At 39.1% G+C, this 8,878-nt stretch overlaps 1 pseudogene; it reads right to left on the minus strand.

Annotated features, from left to right (window-relative positions):
- Window positions 1-1,039: 1,039 nt before the first annotated feature.
- Window positions 1,040-4,409, minus strand: LOC149221656 (uncharacterized; annotated as a pseudogene).
- Window positions 4,410-8,878: the final 4,469 nt, after the last annotated feature.

Here is an 8,878-nt window from a genome sequence, read left to right on the forward strand (position 1 = left end):
ACTCTAGAAACCTAAAACAATTAGGATTCTAATTCTACATCATGCTGAACATAGCATTTATTACAATCAAGATTCATTCTCTGACAAGTGGTTTCCTTCAGCTTTAGCCTTGATGGATGTTTAAAGCTCCTTGTTGGCCCTTACTGTCTTATCTCTTCACTGTCGCTGAGAAATAGGAAACTGCCCCTGTTTTTATGCTTTTGGTTTCCTCAAAGATATTTGGAAATAATTAACCATGTTGATCTTCTTGAATTAGTCAACAATCTATTGGAGTGCCACGTCCTTCATGTGCTGTAAGCCTTTCAGATGTACATGTGTGATGACAAAACCTTTCAAAAAGATTTGCCGCTTTGTCAATCATAATTGATCAACTGAAGTGTAACATGCAGCTACAGCAGTTTCGTAGCAGTCTTCCTTTCATAGCTAAATGATTGCCACTGTTCATGGTTTAAGCCCCTTACTCCCCTGATCACCTTGACAAGATTTGCTTACAACTTTTCAAGAAACGGATATTGCTCCTGAGGAAGAGATGCAATGACACCAATAACACCATTGACTGTTCCAAATATAACTATAGGAATCTGGTTAGATTCTGAATCTGGCAGTCGTATAACAAGATATCCATGCCTGATAAGATATAACAAACTCTCCTAAGTGGTATTCACCTACAACTTCCAATTTTCCTCTCTCTTCATCAGTTGCAGCATCGCTATTTTTCCTCACTGCAAAAAGGTTGAAATTGTTCTCTGCTCCAAGGTATAAAATTGAATCAAAGTTACATTTTGAAAGTGCATAGGAGCGCTGAGAGACCAGCGAACAAAACATTACCACTGTCCATAACACAGTCTTGTAATATGTCTAATATATTCTACTGTATCTTTAATGGTCCCTGGTCCTCATCTACTTCTCTTATCTGATAAGAGATATGCATGATCTGGAAATGAAAGTAATCAGCATCAAGAACTTGTTGGCTAAGTACCACTAGGGGCATACTCAGTTGTTTGAAATATTTTTGAAGAACCTAAGAATTGAGATAAATTCAGCATTGGAATGAGTGTCGTATTTTGAATCTGCTCCAAACGATTTCACCTTGTTGCAATAATGCAAGAGAATGGTCTTCTGCGGTTACCAAGGCCCTAAATCCATGAGACATATCTACACGCAGATAGTTATTTATAAAAACCTTTTGTAAGATACCCCTTTGAGGATCTAGTTCAACAATCTCCCTCAAAATTTCATTCTTTTGACCATCATCCAGCATGACAGTCAAAGAAACCCTGTTCTTGTCTAGGTGTTGCACCACTGCAAATGCTTGCTGCTCTGGTGATAACAGTAGGCCATCGCTAATAATAGCCGGTTCACTTACTTTCTCAAGTAAATAAAGCTCACTACAAGTATTTCCAACTTTTATTAGTAATATATGTGAAGCAACTTTTAATGCAAAAGCACCTACAAATTTTAATGGAAGGAGTTCTGCCTCAGATGAAAAGTCTTCAAAAAGACTAGAAAGAGTTGTCTTATGTAGTGACAGCTCTCCATTTGTAATGCCACTTGTAATAATAGTTGATCTTGCAGAATCCAAAGCAACCAATGTATCCTTTGTCACAATTAGCTTGTCTAGTGATAGGCCTCCATCATAGGTTGCCACTTCATGTTTCATTATTTTCCCATTCCCAGGATTCACTACCCAAACAGCCACACTTGATTTCCCAATAAAACCTATTGCATAAATGCTTTCTCTATCAGGAGATAAAACAATCCTTTCAACGCTGACTTCAGTTTGCTCACTTCCAATAGAAAAGTATGTTCGCCAAAGTAGTTCTCCATCAATGCCTGACACGGCATTTATCCAACCTCTACCATAAACAAGAATAGCATTCTCCTTGTCATTTTTTAAATCCGCCGGTACAGATAAAAGGCTCTTAGAAGAATTTGAGCCCTCCAAAAATGATTCCCATACCAACTGACCATCCGGAAGGTTCCAAGCTCTTAGAACACTTCCTGAACTGGACAAAGTAATGACATATTTTCCAAGGGCAATGTCAATTTCATCCACGACATCTGTTTCTGCCAGCACGTGTCTTCAAAATATCTCGCCTCTACGTAGATTAAGAGATGCAATCACATTTTCTTCAGTGGCCACTATAACACGCTTCCTCCCTGATTTCTGGCTATGGAAAACTGCATGCTTTACTTTGCCTATGTACTGCTGATGCCAGTCTATGACCCCGACTTGATCTTCGTAGAGCCCATTGCAGGAGATGACGCAAAACCTGCAAAAATGGCTGTGAAAAGGGCGAACATGAAACCCGCCCTGAGTATGTTGGGACTTGCCTTGTGTAATCTATCGCCAGTAGACGCCATGCTCTGCTACTTTACTGATTTCCAGAGAAGAAAATACTTTGTGAGCTTGTGTTCGGGAGGAAGTAAAAGATCGGAAAATGGCGTCTCTGATCTGGAGCAACTGGGATTTGTTGAGATTTTGGGCAGCAACAGAACATCTTACCCCTAACAGAACTATCTCTGGCTCAGCATTGAAACGATATGCCTGCAACATTTGTAACCACGATGCCTCCTCCTACATCAAGTAGCATCTTCATCATAGAACAGGGACCTAATGTGGTTCGAATAATATCTGCAACAGCCTTTGATGCTTGAATATTTGCATGGCACACCCTATTTCCAGTCTCCCACTTTATAACGTCATTCAAAACGAGAACAGGAGCATACATGGCTGCAAGTGAAGGCGGCTAGCAGTCCGTCGAGGGAACAAACGCTAGACTGGACAAAAACCACCGAATCACAGCTGAATTCGACAGGGGAAAGTGTATAAGCTGACAACTGTTGATGTAAACACAGCGGATTTTGGTAAATATGACAGCTGGGGTGAGATTTGCTATGGATCAACACGAATTCCCGATTTCGTAGCGCAGTTAGTGCAAAATCGGTGTTTTGCGCTACGAAATCACCTAGACCGGGTTTCTGCGCTATGAACTTTGAAATGAGTTTCGACATATGATATTCATGTGAGATATGAGACCAATGATAGACTAAAACAGAGAATTGATCCCATTTGACATACTAACAAGGCTCTAAAACAAGATGAAAAGACTAGACCCAAAGCTGACACCAACCCTTTGACAAATTTAAAAAAATTGATGTTCAGAATTTAAAATATTTTTTCTTGAGTGATAACAGAAGTGATGCATTCAGAATGAAAAGACGTTACAGATCAGCCTACATCATCACAGCAGCAAGGCCAAGGGCAAATTCCTCCTGCCCAAACCCATGCACCAGAGATACCAGCATTGCAGACTCCTCTCAATGAGGAGAAGGGCAGAAAAAGGGACCGGGAAGAGGACACACCAATAAGTGGGCCAACAGAACAGACAGAAGCAAAGAGGCAAAGAGTGGATCCTATACCTGAAGAGGAAGTTGTTGAAGAGATCATTGAAAGTCCAAGAAGTGAAAGGGCAGCCGGCCCATTAATTTCCCTAGGGACAGAATCACCTACCAGTTCTCATGGACAACAATTTGGAAAACAGCCTATTATGGAAATTTCATCAGCACGGCCACAAAGCAAACAAAGTTCTGATATTAAGAGGCCATTCATGGAGATCAAGGCACAAAATGAGCCAATAAGAATGCAGCTTTACGATCAGTTCCTCAAAATGACTCCTGCCAAACAGCAGAGATTGATGTCTGCATATGATATCAAGGAAGGGAAATTGATCTTGAGATTTCAAGCCCACAGTGCAGCAGCCACATTCAACTACCGATTATATCAGAAAAAACCTGGAAGCTCTTGCCAAATACATTCACCCTTTGGACGAGGTTGAGCTGCACAAGCAAATCAGTGAAATGGTTTATTCCACTTTAGCATATAAATCCATACTAGCTCAACAACTGCAGAATTCACTAAACAATACATCCGCTCAATTAGAGTTGGAAAAGGTATCCTCTCTGGCCAAGGACAACAGGATAAAGTCTTTAGAAGAAATCATCATTGAGCTGGGACATAATCCCAAGGACCCTAAAGCAATAAAAGCACTGATAAAGAAAAAGGAGGATGACATAGTTGCCCTCAAGAAACAGTTAAAACTGCCAGTTGTTATGCATCCGCAGGCCACAGAGATGGTGAAAGAAAAATAAGAAGAAGATATGATGGAGCTGTTAATAAAAATGAATCAAAGGCTAAGTGAAACAGAGCAGGCTTTGGAGAAAGCATTGCAGGAAAAACAAGGAGAGTTGGCCTCTCACCCAGCTCAAACAGCCCCAATAGCTACAACTACTCCTTATACAGCAACAACATCAGTCCCTCCCACTGCCCCAGCATCGACAATAGGTACAGCAGCCACAGATACTTCAGCAACGATAACAACAATAGTGCCAGATACCAGCGTGAGCATGGAAAAGATGATGGAGGAAATAAAGGCCTTAGAACTCCAAATGCAAAGCTAAAGGAAGCCAAAGAAAAACTGGCCAAGTTAGAGGTAAGCTATGATAAATCAAAAATAATTGTGGCTGAGAAAACAAGAGAGGTAAAGGCCTTGGAAAATAAGGTAAAATCCTTGGGAAAAGAGCTTACTCTTCATAAAACTCTGTCAGAAATCAAGACAAGTTTGTGGACTAAAATTGGCCAATCCATCAATGATCAATGGAGATCAATTCAAACAATCCATGAGAAAATTGAACTGATAGAAATAGCCCGAGTGGAGATCCAAAAGGCCAGAGCATTATTGAGAAACATGCCTGAACAGGCCAATAGACTAATTCATTTTTTAAATACTCATACCAGAGAGCAGCTAGCAGCTCTAGATATCGGAGACAGAACAAGTACAATTTTGACAATTAAAAAGGTGCTGACTATGAAGAATTTTGTACAAAATCTGGAGAGAAAATGTCAAGAAATGTAGGTATAAATAAATGCTTTTACAGAAAAGTTTACAGCCTTGCAACAAAGGGGTCTACCCAATTTGTTAACCAACAATCAGAGGTTGTTGACACATGAACAATATGCTCACAGGGTGAATACATATGTTGCAAATCAGATCACAGCATCATCAAGCACTTCAGAAGACATAGTGCCTCCCTCTGGACAAAGCTTATATGACAAGTTGGAAAATCTGTTCTATATTGAGCATGAAATAACACATCTTTTTGAGGTACAACCCAATTTCTACAGGTACACTGAAGCTGATGAAATATTGATAAAACTACAGAGACACCAGTTGCCAACAGACCAATGGTGGCAAGGCATGTTAGAGGTTTTACCAAGGTAGTTTTGGTTCTCTTTCTTTTGATCATCTGCATTAAATCAAATTCAATGCACATGCCACCTATCAGAAAAATTAAAATAACAGAGAAAGGAATTCATGCCAAAACGTATTAAAGCAAAATCAGGCACATATGGCAGGGCCGTGACAACAACACAGGAATGCAAATTGAAGAGACAGCTACCAGCCGACTTGTTGAGTCAAAAAGTCAAGTATAGCAGACCACCTAAGGTAGCTAGTACAGCGGAAGTTACTCCTACATTCATTGCGCTCTGTTTTCAATGTCATTTATTGCCTTTGAAGAAGTAGATGGATAAATTTATTGCTTGATATTTTCTCTATGAGATATTTTGTAACTCTTTTTGTATAAATACCTCCCCTAGAGATGTATTGGGGGTTGGTTGGTGAATATCATTCTGGACTTGCACTGTAAATTTTGAGAATTATTCTGAATAAAGATTGCTGGAATGATTTGCTGATGAACTTGTTGGTTGTGGAATTAATGGCAGAAGAATATGTTACAGAATTCTCGTATTACCTCATGGATCAATAAGTCTTTTTAACTCTTGTTTTACTGTTCATGTGTTTTATATATCATCTATATATCATGTTTTAATTGCAGGAAAAAAGGATAGCCCAGAATTTACTTTGTTGTACCCTGTGTTCAATTCCTGTCAATTTTTTACGTTTTCTTCAAGACTAGCATAGGCAGGAATTCTTGACTGCTCCTGTCTCCCTGGTTCTTACACCCTGAATATAATTAAGGAATTCTTAACTGCTCCTTGGTAATATTTACACACTTTCCCTCTGTTAGCATAATGAAAGATTCTTAACTGCCTTTCATTCCCCAACTCCATTTCATCTTATTCCAGCTTGAAATTTGTTCCATAGTTAATTATCTTGCTCTGTAGTTCCTCCTCTTGCCAAAGAAACCACACCCAGAAGTTTATTTTCATTTGACTCCATTAACCCAATGGTCTGAACTTGTCTTATTTTGCAGCCCTGTTCTATTGAATGTCACTTTCCAAACACCAAACAAATACTTGTGCTTCATAACTAGCCTAACATATAGCAAAACAAAGCTAAATCATACAGAGAGAGCCCTCTCTGGTTGCAGATTGGCTAGAATCTGCAGCTAAAAGATTGTTTAGTGGTTACCTCGGTCGTATTCCCTTTTCTTAGATCTTTTGGGGAACAACCTGAGTGATAACATCATTGGCGACTCCACTGGGGATCTAATGACTGTGTTTGTTACTGCTATCTATTTTCTAAAGCTACAGATGGAGCCTAAAGTTAGCCAAGTAGCCTTTGAAACTCTTTTTTTCTGTGCATTTACAGGAGTAAATAAAAGCTGCTTCAGTCAATCTCCAGTCTAGCATTAGGCTTTATACAACTGTCTTAAAAATTTGATCAAAATTCCTCTTATTTGCAAAAGATCTTTAGCAAAATTCAAGACTTTCACAATTCATACTTTCCTAGAAAAATATTGTCAAAAACAGTGTCCTTCAAATATTTCCAGAAAATACCAAAAACAAACTTAGAAGCTGGCTCCAAGGAAGAAAACTCGTTACACTAGATCAAATCTAGATCCTAATCCTCTAGCTATTTTTGAAAACCCTAATTTGATCTCTAAAAGCCTTAAAAGACAAGAAAGTTTAGAAAATTCTGCTGATTTAAATCTTGATATACTTCAACAAAATTTGACCCAATCTCCTCCTAGAAAAGCAGCAGTCCTTTCTACTGCTGCTGCAGCTTCTTCTACTTTACCATCATCACTTCAAAGCACCTTTTCCACTCCTCCATCCACTCCGTTTATCTCAACTGTTATCCCTGTGCTTCCAACTGTCCCATTTATACCTGTAAATATGGCAAACCGATATGCTCCTCTGCAGTTGCTTGGAAATCTAGGGGCTATTCCTCAATATTATCAAAGAAAAATTACATATTTTGATGGTACTAGCTCCTATACAGCCCAACAACACACTAAGAAAATGATGGACTATTTTGAGAACTATGAAATTGATGATAATGATGTCAGAATGAAAACTTTTGTCCAAAGCTTAACCGATGATGTAAGGACCTGGTTTAGGACTCTTGGTGCAAACACAATTGTTGATCCGGATGCCCTTTAACAAGCCTTTTTGAACAGATGGGAAAAGAAGAAGGACCCATTGCATATCCTATCAGAATATGAGAGTTTAAAAAGGGGCCCACAAGAAACTGTCCAAGACTATTGTGCTAGATTCAATAACGTGTACAATGCTATCCCTCAAAACCTTAGACCTCCACCTGACTTAGCCCTGATCAAATTCCTTGATGGATTTGATTCTGATATGGCATATCAACTAAGGGAAAGAGCTCCTCCAAGTTTAGAAGACATGCAAAGCATAGCTGTTAGTGTAGAGGCAAATCTGATCTCTAAAAGAGCCCGAGCTAGAGCTAAAAGAAGGACTCCCTTTAAAGAAGAGCCTTCAGCATTTGAGCAAAAACTAGATGCAATCATCAAAGGAATGGATAGACTGGGTGATAGAGTGGAAACCATTGAAATAAAATCTTCTTGGGAAGGTCAACCAAGTAACACCACTAGAAATCCAAACTTTAGAAAAAATCAAAATCCTAACATCGGGAAGGCTGGCCCTGATCAGATTATCAGACCCCCATTTCAAGAGAACTATGCCGAAGCCTCAACCTCTAGTGAGCCAATAGAGGATACTCAAATCAACCTAATGGGTCTAAACAGTGAACAACAAATCTTTTTAACACAACATGACCAAGAGGCTCATAATTTCAACCAATTCCAAACCAAATCCGGAGAATCATATGATTTCAGATAGGGGTATGATGCAGCTGTCTATGAAGTCCATAAACAATACAAATTGAGAAGCAGAACGGTGGATGTGCCTGAACCTAGCAAGCTGAAAGATACCAAGCAACCAAAAAAATCAAAGGATAAAACTGCCCTGATAGAACTCCCTGCTAAAACAGACCTCAACCCAAAAGAACCCACGGTTGAGGACATATCAGACTTACAGCCCTCAAACAATCAACCATCCACCTCCTTTCCTCCAAAGGAAAATGTAAACAGCTCTCTTGAAAACAATTTCAAAGCAGATTTAATTCATAACAGCACTCATGATGAAGAAAAGATCATTGAAAACACAGCAGAAAAGGAAAACCTTGCTGCCCGGAATACAAAAATTCAAGTGGAAAAACCTTTCAACCTAGAAACTGAAATAGGAAAACTGAAAATAGCCATTCCACTATCCGAATTGGCTAAACATGAGGTATTTAGAGAACAAATCAGCAGGTCACTCCAAATATCAGAGAATAGAGATGCAGTGAATGTTTTAGATGACCAACCAGAAATGATTTTTGGTCCTGAGGTAAATGGTAAAACAGTAGATGGAGGAGTTCCTCCATTCTATGTAAGCTTAAACATTCATGATAAAGTGCTACATAATGCAATGTTTGATTCGGTAGCTTCCCATAATCTGATGCCGAAATCTGTGATGGAAACATTGGACCTAGATATCACACGGCCATATAAAGACTTGTTTTCATTTGATTCTAGCTAGGTCAAGTGTCTAGGCCTTATAAAAGAT

The sequence above is a fragment of the Pinus tabuliformis genome, chromosome Q (assembly GCF_031772625.1).
Source record: "Pinus tabuliformis cultivar Carrire ecotype Pingquan chromosome Q, CPIR1, whole genome shotgun sequence".
Taxonomy (NCBI): Eukaryota; Viridiplantae; Streptophyta; class Pinopsida; order Pinales; family Pinaceae; genus Pinus; species Pinus tabuliformis.